The sequence below is a fragment of the Ursus arctos genome, unplaced genomic scaffold (genome assembly GCF_023065955.2).
Source record: "Ursus arctos isolate Adak ecotype North America unplaced genomic scaffold, UrsArc2.0 scaffold_1, whole genome shotgun sequence".
Taxonomy (NCBI): Eukaryota; Metazoa; Chordata; class Mammalia; order Carnivora; family Ursidae; genus Ursus; species Ursus arctos.
Genome location: NW_026622763.1, coordinates 65,128,942 through 65,142,179, shown reverse-complemented (window position 1 = coordinate 65,142,179; position 13,238 = coordinate 65,128,942).

The following is a 13,238-nucleotide window of genomic DNA, read 5'->3' as shown; positions in this document are numbered from 1 at the left end:
AAAGAAAAAGGTATTAAGAATTCTGAATAAGTTATATCTCAAATAAGTTTAAGTGGACTCAAATTATTCCTTCAATAATGTCACTTTCAGTGACATTCAGATGCTTTATGAGTAGGGAAGAAAGGGTTTTGTTATATTTAGTAAAGCTAAAATTAGATGGAAGGGATCTTCTCCTTGAAACTTATAACTTGTGTCCCACACAGCAGAGAAAAATTACTTGAGAGCTACCATTATACATGTTAACAAATAGAAAAATAGAGTTGAAAGAGGACATAGATATTAAATCTTCACCACAGTTAAGTAAATCAAAGAAACAATGTCTTTGTTATAGTGAGGTTTAAAGTCTGTTTCACTACTGATCGTGGTTGATCAGGAAATTAACTTCTTTTATTTTTTTTAATTTTTTTTTTTTTAAGATTTTATTTATTTATTTGACAGAGAGAGACAGCCAGCGAGAGAGGGAACACAAGCAGGGGGAGTGGGAGAGGAAGAAGCAGGCTCACAGCGGAAGAGCCTGATGTGGGGCTCGATCCCACAACGCCGGGATCACGCCCCGAGCCGAAGGCAGATGCTCAACCGCTGTGCCACCCAGGCGCCCCTAACTTCTTTTATTTTTTATTTTTATTATTATTTTTTAAAGATTTTATTTATTTGAGATAGAGAGAGAGAGTGTGTGTGCACCCATGTGCGTGCATGAGTGGGATGGGGGGTGGGGAGGGGCAGAAGCAGAGGAAGAAGCAGTCTCCCCACTGAGCAGGGAGCCCAGAAAGGATCCCAGAACCCTGGGATCACGACCTGAGCCAAAGGCAGATGCTTACCCTACTGACTCACCCAGGTTAACTTTTAATTAGCCTCTCTATTCTACTTTTTTCTAGTCCCAAAGAAAGCATTATATGTTGGAGTCGTAAACTTTAAGAGTTAATTTTCAGAATTTCATTGAATAGATCCTGATAAATTAGTTCCCAGCTACATTAGGCATAAAAAAGGAAATATTCTGATAGTAATTAAACACAAATAGAAATGATTATAGCATTCTCCAGAAGTTTATAATGAAAATTAAAAATTAATAAGGAAAGAGAAAACATTTTTGGTTTATTTACAACACTTCTTGGAGGAACCAAAGTCATTCTAAGAATAATTGTCACTTTCTCTTTGAAAAATGAGGTATAATATAGAAAGCTGAGCACCATACCCCGAAGTTTTAATAACTTCTACTAGAAGGTAATAATTAGCAAAACTTTCAGCTTCTCATTATTTTTTCAAAAATAAATATATTAACTTAAATAAATCAAAGTAATTTTAATTATTTTGAATTTTGTAGAACTTCCAGGGAGTATAATAATATACATGCAATTTCATCACATTGTCATTGTTAAGAAATGTTGTACATTGATTTACATAATTAGCTTTGAGAAAAATAAAATATAAAGTATTACAAAAATCCGTATTTATTGTAACAGAGTTTTTAAAAAATGTAGCCATAGAGAAGTTCTTCAGTTTCTATTGTGACTTAGCAAGACATTAGTGAATTTAGTTTTCTTTGTAACATCTACATCTTTCAAAATTGTTTTAAAAGTCAGAAATGTTTGATTTAGTCATAATTTCTCTCATTGTTTTTATGCATTATATGTATTACTGTCCCAAAACCTTGAAGAGAGAGGTATTCTGATGAAATATATCTTATTTCTAAGATATATATATGAAATTCACTTTTCTTTTTTATATATACAAGTTTTTATTAATATATTTCTTTAGTTCATATATAATGATTATATATATTTTCAAAAAACTGTAGGAAATTTAAAAAATTGAGGAAAAAAACCAACAAAACACAATTCTCATTTACTTGAAAATTTTTTTTTGGTAAAATAGAGAACATGTTTAAATAAATGTAAAAAGTGAATAAAACTATCAAAATTGATGTAATTTTTTTCTCTAAATGTTTGGTAGAATTCACCCAGTGAAACCATCTGGCACTGGTGTTTTCTGTTTTAGAAGTTTATTAAATAAAAATTCAATTTCTTTAATAGTTTAGACCAACTTAGGTTGTCTTTCTTCTTTTTTGAGTTTTATAGATTGTGTCTTTCAAAGAATTGGTCCATTTCATCCAAGTGGACACAGAGTTGTTCACAGTATTTCATTATTATTCTTTAATGTCATGGGATCAGTTGCAATGACCCCTTTTTTGTTTCTGATATTAGTAATCATGCCATCTCTCTTTTTTCCTTGATTAGCCTGGCTAGAAGTTTATCAATTTTACTGATCATTTCAAATAATCAGATTTTGGTTTAATTTATCGATTAATTTCCTATTTCCTATGTCATTGATTTATGCTCTAATTTTTATTATTTCTTTTCTTCTGCTTACTTTGGACTTCGTTCTTCTGTTTCAAGCTTTCTAAGGAGGAAACTCAGATTATTGATTTTCTGATGTTTCTTCTTTTCTAATATACGCATTCAATGCTGTAAGTTTTCCTGATTTTGCTGCATCCTATAAATTTTGATAAATTGTGTTTTCATTTAGTACAAAATATTTCTAGGACACGCATTAGCTGATATCATTGAGTCTATTCCCAAATACATTCTCTGCAAAGATAAATGCATTTTATTCTTGCATTTACCTGATAATATTGGCTTGTATTCTCTTATCTCTTCATGATCTCACTGAAAATTTAATTACTGTTTTCAACCTACATGTTCTCCTAACTTGTCTTTGTGATGAATGACAAAATAGAGGCATAGCCAAGATATAACAAGAGAAAACAGTTTGAGAAAGCAAAAATTGTTAAAGAGAAATTATAAAATAAATTTTCTAGCATAGCAAATGAAACTTCTCTTTATTACTTCTTGCTTTCTTTCTTTTTTTTTTTTTTAATAAAGATTTTATTTATGTGACAGAGAGACAGCCAGCGAGAGAGGGAACACAGCAGGCGAGTGAGAGAGGAAGAAGCAGGCTCCCAGCAGAGGAGCCCGATGTGGGACTCAATCCCGGAACGCCGGGATCACGCCCTGAGCCGAAGGCAGACGCTTTAACGACTGCGCTACCCAGGCGCCCCTACTTCTTGCTTTCTAAGAAGAATGGACACTATTAATGGGAGAGGCTTCCCATAGCAATGTGATGGGTGTGGGCATATAACTAATAGGTAGGAGCTAGAGAACAACTCTTTATAATAAATGGGGGAGAACTTTTCGTAATACAGGACTCCTAAAAAAAAAAAAAAAAGGTTAAGGACGAAGAAAACAGGAAAAAGAAAGGCTATATCCTTCATGAGTAAAAGTGAAGTAAGCTAGGCTAGACTTGTTTGTGGTAGCATGGCTACAGAGGGAAATTTGGAGAAAAAGAAATCCTACAAAGGATTTCAGGGAGCTGGCTGTGGACTTTTGATATATTTTATCAGCAATCAATACAAAATTATCAAATTATCAATAAATTACACACTGCTTACTAATATTTTTGTACAGCAGGATCCAAGGAAGGGAACATGACATGGCTGCTGACATTGGAGTTACTCATTTGCATATCAAACAATTTAAAAAGAGTAGTTCCATATTTTGGTCAATGGAATAGTCATTACAAGAGGTGTGTAGATGAAGAGTTCTGCCTTCTGAAATAATGGATTAAGTGATTTGTACAAACCATGAACATTTAATTGAATTAATTCATATTTGGATCGCAGTTTATTGTTTCATTATTCTATGACACCCTTTGATATTTCTTCATTGTATTTATTTATTTTTTTGGTATTTCTTCATTTTAAATGTATTTCTCAAGTTAGGTAAAACAAACATCTAACAATAAATATATGACTGCCAAGAAACTTTCTTTATTCGTATGTATTACAAAAGACTTTTATTATGGGTTTTCAACTACTTTGATATATACATTTTCAGCTTATCATATCTTTAGTGCAGCTGAAAACCGCCCAAATATTTTTTCTGAATCTAGATATTTTTAAATAAGAAATACAGCCATAACTAGACCATGCTCCTCATTTTTCACTCCACTTGTCTATTGACTAATTTGCCTTCTAATCTAGAATCCTCCATTTTTTTTCTTTTCTTTTCTTTTTTTTTAAGATTTTATTTATTTACTTGACAGAGAGAGCCAGCGAGAGGGAACACAAGCAGGGGAGTGGGAGAGGAAGAAGCAGGCTCCTAGCGGAGGAGCCTGGTGTGGTACTCAATCCCAGGACCCTGGGATCATGACTTGAGCCAAAGGCAGACACTTAACCAAGTGAGTCACTCAGGCACACCTCTTGCCCATGTATTTTAAAACAAAATTATCTTTTAGCTTTGGATTAATTTCCTTTAAGTTCAACTCTCTCTAATTCAAAGGCTTCTGAACTTAGTAATCCTTTGTTATTGTACTAGATGGGCCTGAAATGGTAAAATGGGTGAACTATATAAATTCTGAGATCTCACAGTTAGATCAACAAAGGGTTATCAGCTAACTTAAGGGTAGTCATTCTTTTTTTTTTTTTTTTTTAAGGGTAGTCATTCTACTGACTGTCTAACAGTCTATGGCAACCTAGGCAAAAAAAGGTAATTTTCCTTATTGCAAATTTAACTAAAATTATGAAAATAAAAACATAGTTATTAATGAGAATGGAAGCTAAGAAAAAGCCATAAAGTTGATAGAACTATGGGGGGTTATAATAAGTCAAGGTCCCAAGCAAGTGGAAATTCTGTTTCAGCAGATGCTATTAGGCAGAGAAAAAAAATATATATATAGTGGAGATTGAGAAATATTGTCCAAAAACAACCTAAAGAAGGACTACAAAGTTTAGTGAAGCCTCTTCAATAATGTGCTATAGAGTAAAAATTTTAAACATCACCATAGTTCCCCAATTTATCCAGGTTTCTAGTTTTCTCAGTCCACATTGTTCAGCTTTGATTGTTCAGTGTTTGATTAAATTGTACATTTCTATGTGAGAGGTAAGATTCTTTTAGTTACAAATAACATATGTAAGAATATGAATCTATTGTGGATACTTGGGTCTATCACTGATTCCAATCCAATGGAATATAATATTATAATATAATATATTATATAATATTATAAGTTATATCCAAAGAAGCAGTGATTGAGACGAAGGGAAGGGAATCCCAAAAATACTGGGCAACGAGATACGGAAAAAACAAGATTTTATGAAAATTCCCCTAACACCCTGCCATTGATGTAACTCAACTCCCTTGAACTCAGTATCTATACGATTTAGTTTAAAATTACTAATTTTTAGGGAAAACATTTGATTAGCTCAGCTGTTTTTTGTTTTGTTTTATTTTGGTACCCTATTGCCGATACCTACGGAGGCAGTTACACAACAGAACAAGGACTGTGGGAGTGACCCCAATGTTAAAGGTCAAGTTTTTGTTCTTTGTAGGCGAAAGAGTCAAAATACCCTATGCTTTAAATCTGAAGTATTACATGTTGGTAAAAATACTTCTTTATACATGTTAAGGAACTACGCAACCCAGAGCTTCTCCAGCCTATAGCCTCAATGTCCAAATTCATCGTCCATACATTTTCAACCGGATAACCCAAGAGTTCCAGAACATATTATGAGTGTCTCAATACTTGGTTCCAAGTGTGGTAGCTGAATATGAGGCTAATATGTCTGGATAATTTTGCCATGAAACAGGTTTGTTGAAGAGTTACTTTCATTTGTTAGAATGTACAATAATGAGGCAGATATTACAGTCTTTTTCTTAGAATGACAGAATGAGAGAATTATCTACAAGCGTCCCTATAGCTCTAATAATCTTTTATTTCATAACCCTTAATTCCCTGAGCACATTTTTACAAAATACCCATTTTAATTAGTAGGGCCCAACACTTGGATTCTTGAAAATCCTACCAAGCTTGCTCTTGAATATTATTGGAATGATCTGCTCCAGTTCTGGATGTACTATGAGGCCCAGATATTTTTTGAGATGTAAACACAAACACTTCCTTAGCTAATAGGGAAAACATTTTATGCGATCTGAAAATAAAACATGAAATGCACCAGCATGATTAAAGGAGTTTCCTTTCTGTATCTGAAGAACATAAGATCAGGCTAAATATTTTTGCTTCATAATAATGTTAGTGATATTTCTTACTTCATTATCGCATTAAAACGTCTCTTCAATGCCTCAAACTATTAATCCTTTTTTGAGAGTAATGTAAGCAAAAAGTGAAGTTTTATAAACCTTAGGAAAGATAATCTAAGGGTCAAAAATATGTATAGAAGAAAAATTCACTTTCCTTTTATTATTTGTTAGATTTTCAAATGTCAAATGTTGGTTTGGCTACTTATAAAGGGTGAACCAGAAAAAATGTCAACCAGAGTTAGGAAACCTAGAAATGGCTATGTAACTACAACACTATTAAAAAAAACAAAAACACACAATATAAACCAGGGTTGTTTTAAATTGAGTCAATGTTTTTGACAAATTTTCAATGAAAGAGGACTTAGCTGACTTAATGGTTATTACTAAGATAATGAAGTGGACAGTTTCACATGAAGAGTTTGGATTTTGGTGTGATAGTGTTTAGAAGAGAGATATATTCACTAATTTTTCATTAATATAAACAGAGAATAAAGTGCAGCAAATGTTTCATTAAGAGGAATTTGATTTTTGAAAGGCTGACAAATACAATAATGATTAGAATGATTAGAGGAAGCTGATAAAGTAATTTAAAAGTAATTCCTTCATGTTGTGGTTTACTTTAAAATAATATATTGGGCAAATAAGTTGATAGAAACACAATCAACAGTTCTCAGTGATATGAAATTTTTTTTTAAGATTTTATTTATTTATGTGACAGAGAGACAGCCAGCGAGAGAGGGAACACAGCAGGGGAGTGGGAGAGGAAGAAGCAGGCTCCCAGCGGAGGAGCCTGATGTGGGGCTCGATTCCAGAATGCCAGGATCACGCCCTGAGCCGAAGGCAGACGCTTAATGACTGCGCTACCCAGGCGCCCCGCAGTGATATGAAATTTTTACATTAATTCACTGTATCAGACTGCTGGAGTTTGGAAGCGTATGAGATGGTATATTGCTGCTATATCTATAACAAAATTGAGAGATAGTTTCAAATTAACCTAATCTTAGTATTTCTTTAAAACTGACTAAAACAGTTAGAATTTAATGTCATTTGTTTGAACAGACAGTCTTTATTCTTCATAGAGTGACTGGTCATTCAAGTGGTATGATATTTGGGAAGCTGAATGTTTGCTGGGTCCTGAAAGCTTTTTAAGGCTGTCACAACTCCTGAGTTGCTTGCAGTTATAATCTGGTTGGGTCTAAGTACTGGAGACAGAGGTAATGAGTATGGGGGAAAACGAACATTTGTTGAACACTGTGCTATGTGTATCAGAGCTCCTAGTTGTTGACTATGTTAGCCATGAAGCATTTACACAGTAAAATTTGTTCAGCAATATACTAACACACACGGTTTTCAGATAGTTTAGTAGTCTTCCAGTCAGAGACCATGTTACGGTACAAGATGGTGAAGTTATATCCAAAGAAGCAGTGATTGAGACGAAGGGAAGGGAATCCCAAAAATACTGCAGAAATTCCTTCCAAACCCTTGAGAACGAAGTACTTACTCAATGAGTGAGGCCAGCATTTATGTTAGCATTTCCTAGCATGAGTTCTAATAAACTATGTTTATTCTTCCAGAGTAGTCTTTAATGGTTGAATAAATTAGAAAAACAATGAAGTAAACAGTCAAATAGGTTTCAGCACTGTAGGACTTCACAGATAATTTAATAAGCTAATAGATAATAATCTCAAAAAGGGATTTACATTTTATTCCAAACTAAACTAATCAGTGAAAACCTCTGTCCTATAATCTCTCTCTTAGCCGATATTTTATGTACCATACTTTGGGGTGTGCTCTCCTAGACCTGTTAATAATAAGTGTACTCTATGATACCCCGATTCCTTTTATTTGGCGAAGCAAGAGTTCCTGGAATAAAGGCAAAAGCAAAGCTAAGATGGCATGGAATTTTATTTTTGGAGGTATTTCTATAAGAGAATATGGAATCCTTTTTAATATTACTTTATTTCTCTCATTTAGACATTTACAGACAAGAATTTGTAGAGCTTTAATTTCATATGAGATGCAAACTCTCAATTATAATTAATTTGCGGTAATAAGATTACTCATTTCTATTTGAACTGATTAAATGAAAATCTCTTGATTAAAATTATAAACCATAATAGATTCAAGTATTAGATATAAATCTGTTTATTCTGATTTGCTTCTAAGAAATTAGTTGCTACTGAGAGAAGAAAAAGGTTTTGTTTTTTTTTTTAACAACATACTTGTTACAGTTAAGCAAAACTTGCTAACTGAACTTCGTTGCCAATGTTATTAATGTTATTTTTTTGGTATAGACTTCAAGTGACTATAAAATAAAACAATTGAGAGAACGTTTACACTGTTGTTATCTTTCCATAATTCATTTTATTTAACTATCTTTTTAAATAAGAAATCAAATTTTATATATATATATGTATATGTATATATTGTTAGAAATTTGGTATCCTTACTTATCTATCCATAATATCACACTTTAAAGGTAATAAAACTAAAAAAAAAAGGCATACAGATTGGAAAGGAAGAAATTTACTATTTGTAGATGATGTGATGGTCTACATCAAAAAATCCCCAGAAAGCTACAAAAACAAAAATAACAGACCAACAATAAACAACCTCCTAGAACAAATAAATGAGTTTGGGCAAGGTTGCCAGACATAAGACCAACACACAAAAATCAATCCATTTCTATATGCTAGTATTGCATGTATGTGGAACACTTACAATTGTGCCAATAAAAATGAAATGCTTAGGTATAAACATAATAAAATACGTATGGTATCCTTATACTGACAATTACAAAATACTGATGAAAGTAGTTTTTTTAAAAGTCCTAAATAAATGGAGAGACGTAATATATTCATGGTTTGGAATTCTCAAAATAGTAAAGATGCCACTTCTCCCAAAATTGATCTATAAGTTTCGTATAATTCTTACCAAAATTCTAGCAAGTTTTCTTTCTTTTAGGTATAGATAAAATTATCTGAAATGTATAGGAAAGGCAAACAAACTAGAATAGTCAATAACAATTTTGAAAAAAGATAATAAAGTGGGAGAAATCACTCTATCTGATATCACTGAATACTATTCAGCAAAAAAGAAACTACTGATCCTTCTAACACCTCAGATGGATTTCAAGGGAATTATGCTGAGTGAAAATAGTTAATCTCAAAAGATAACATCTATGATTCCACTGATATGGTATTCTTGAAATCTCAATTATAGAAATGGGGAACAGATTAGTGGCTGGCAAGAGTCAGAATCAGGGGAGGAAGAAAGAAGCTGTGGCATTAAAAGCACAGTTGAAGAAATTTTTATGATGGAACCATTCCGTATCTTGACCATGATGGTGGTCACACAAATCTACACGTCACAAAATCAGATAGAACTAAATATATGCACATACACACAAATGATAGCACATAAAACTACTGAAACAAATCTACACATGTGACAAAATCAGGTAGAACTAAATATATACACATACACACAAACGATAGCACATAAAACTACTGAAATCTGAGTAAGTTCAATGGATTTCCTCAATGTTAATTTCCTGGTTGCATTATAGTACTATAGTTATGCAAGATCTTACCATGGGGGGAAACTGAGGAAACAGCATTGGGTATCTTCTGAGTTATTTCTTACAATTAAATGTAAATTTACAATTATCTTAAAAGAAGAAGTTTTAAAAAAGTAATAAAAGGTACGGTTAACAATTCATTTGTAAAAGATGAGGTCAAGTATGGGTTTATTTTTTTTCTTTATGAGTTTAGTTAAAGGGTCCTTTAAGAGAAGATTATATTAAGAAAATATTTTGTATAAGACAAATTCTGTTATGCGATAGGAAGCTTCATCTGTTTCTCGAATGGACTATGATACTTCCTTACCCATTATTAGGATTAGATTAGCTGGAGATGATTTTTTTTTTAAGTCTACTGTAATCTCTCTGATAAATCTGGCGAAACCCAAGTGTTTTATTCATCCATTTACCCTCTACTTCTTAAAGTTGGTTATCCCCACAGGTATCTTACTATATTTGACTGCTATCATTACTAGATTTCATTTTTCATCTTGTTAAAGTTCTGGGGGTGCCTCACTTTCCTCTTTGTGCTTTGACAGCAATGGGTTTCATGACAGTTATATACAATATATCAATGGTGTCATTTCATTTATATTCTATTCATGTGATGTACATTTCTTCCACTGTAGACCAAGCCTGAGTTAGAATAAATTTTGTGTGCTTCCTTTCATTCTTCACCACAATTTAAACTGGTCTAAAAGAATACCCACATTATTATTTTTTTAAGATTGTATTTATTTATTTGAGACAGAGAGAGAGGGAGAGGGAGAGAGAGCACGAGTTGGGGAGGTTTAGGGGCAAAGGGAGAGGGAGAAGCAGACTCCCTGCTGAGCAGGGAGCCCGACACAGAGCTCAAGCCCAGGACCCAGAGATCACGACTTGAGCCTAAGGCAGCCACCTAACCAACTGAGCCACCCAGGCACCCCAAGAATGCCCACATTATTTTACTTGAAAATTTTACATATTCAAATACCCCTTAAAATAGAAATATACTTAATTTAAATTGACAGAATTAAAATATATAGTTTTCTTTCCAATTACAAAATTATATTAAGAAAATATATATAAGTAAGTAAAAATCATTCTTAATCCCCTCATTCAGATATAAGATCCTAAAAGATATCTTTACAAATTTTATAATATATATACACATATATATATATATTTCTCTTCTCTAGAGAGAATAAAAATTATGCAAATTTTAGCTTACCTTTAAAAATTTAATATTATTTAATATGTTCTCATATCAATAAATAAACCACTATAAAATGATTTTCAAAGGTGTAATTAATATGTAAATAGCAACATGTATATAACTAAAATAATTAGAATTTACATGGTATCCAAATTTTAACCACTTGAAGGAGTGCTCTAAGGAACACCATTGCTCATACATTTTATTTATGGTACAGATTTATTAAAGAAAATAATTATTTGGAATATTGTTTTGAATCTTGGTAATTTTCTTATGCTTTACAAATACTTTAATATTAAGAAAACATTTCAAAATTGTTTTTCATACTAAACAATTGATAATTCTGATTAGAAATACACTAAATTCACTTTTCTGCTAACTGTATTGTCTAGGCCATGGCTAATTCATGAGATCATGAATAAATGAATGAAGAAAGGCACTTCTATCTCGTTTCATTGAGTTCTATACTCTCAGATGGCTAGCCTTTGTTTTTATTCTTTAATTTCCCAACAATTTATTGCAGCATTCTGGTTCATTACTGAAATTAGCTTTGTCACTATGTATTGAATTTCTTTTCTTTCACAGGCTGTCTACTCTACATGTATATGGCTTCCAAAAGCTATTATTATATTCTTTTAGCTACCAGTTTGGAGCCCAAAGCTGATCCTTAAAAACACCTTTGAGAGACAACAAATACAAAACTTTGAATATAATTATGTTTGACCACCAAATGTTTTTTTAATTTCCCTTATTTTTCCAACCCTCACAACATTTTCCCATATACAAAGACTGCAAGAAAATGAAATTTCATATTGCAAGCAAATGATTTTAGTATTTAGAAAGATAAATGATTGCAGAAAATGTCAATGACATACTTTCATTGGTAAATGTGGCAAGATAATAGCTGTAAATATAAATGTGGGAAGATTTTCTTTCAAGATCTCAGAAAGGGAAATAATTTCACCCACATTAGTTCCCTTCTTTCTGTTTTTACTATCATCATTTTGATTCAGGGCTTGTTTCTGCACAGGATAGAGTAATGGTCTCCTGTTTTCTTTCTACTTCCATTTATTCCATACTGCACAGGACTGCAAGTGTAGCCTTTCTACAACAGAACTCTAATGATTTCACCTATTTGTTAGAAACAAACAATAGAGAAATAACTGCCAATAACTCCTCACTGCCTACCGTTCAAACCTGTCAGGTTGTATTTTAAGGCACTCAGTGATCCGACTTCCACCTGCTTCTCCAGATTCATCTCTTCTTCTTCTTCTTCATGGATGCTCTGCTATAGTCAGTCTGAACACCTGCATGTTTCCTGAACACACTATGTGTTCTTGCTTCTGTACCTCTCCCTACTCTTTTTACTTTTTCTTGATATCTCGACTTCCACCATTTTTTAAAATGCCACCTCACTCATAAAGCTTTACACATGCCAAATCAGCAGTTACGATCACTTATTGCTTTCTTGAATCTCCATTGTAGTTTAGCATATTCTGCTTTTAACGAACTGAAATAACAAGAAATATTACGTATATTAAATGTATGTATATATTAATACGATAAAATATAATAAAATATTTAATATATTAATAATATATAAATATATAATTATATATAAATATAATACATATTATATATTTATAAATATATAAAATAATATAACTATAATATAAAATAATATATAATATAATATTTAATATATTAATAATATATAATAATACAATATATTATTAATATATTATACACATAATATATATTATATATACATATATAATATATATGGTTCTCTGGTTCCTGACACAAAGCTCCCAAGATCTTTGTAATTTCCTGAGAGGTAGGAGTGTGTCATCCTGAGTTCCTAAATCCCTTGGAATTTCCTGGAGTTCTGTTCTAATGGGGTTACTCTTGGTGGGCTTCTTGGTGGGGGTGGGGGGGGATGGGTGCTGGTCCTAAGCTATGATTAGAAGCTTGGAAAGTGAAATGATTGTTTTCCTCAGAATTTTCCCCTAATTTTTACTTTTTAAAACATTTAGACCTTCTGTAGTATTTAAAAATAGGCTGGAGACATGGCACTTACAATAGTTTGGTGATGATGATACCTTTAAGATTAAAAAAAAAAAAGACAAATAGCAGCCTGTGCCATGGAAATGTCCTAATGAAGTCAATGAAATCTGTGAGAACCAGAGATAACACACACTCAGCCATTCAACAGAGCCCATTAAAAAGTGCTTACAGATTTCACAGTGAAGGACACACGTTGACTAAACGGAAGTTTTATGATTTTCCAAACTACCATCTGCCTAATCATTGCAATGGCATACTTGAATATAAGAGAAGTGATTTTTTTGCTAATCACAAACATTCACTG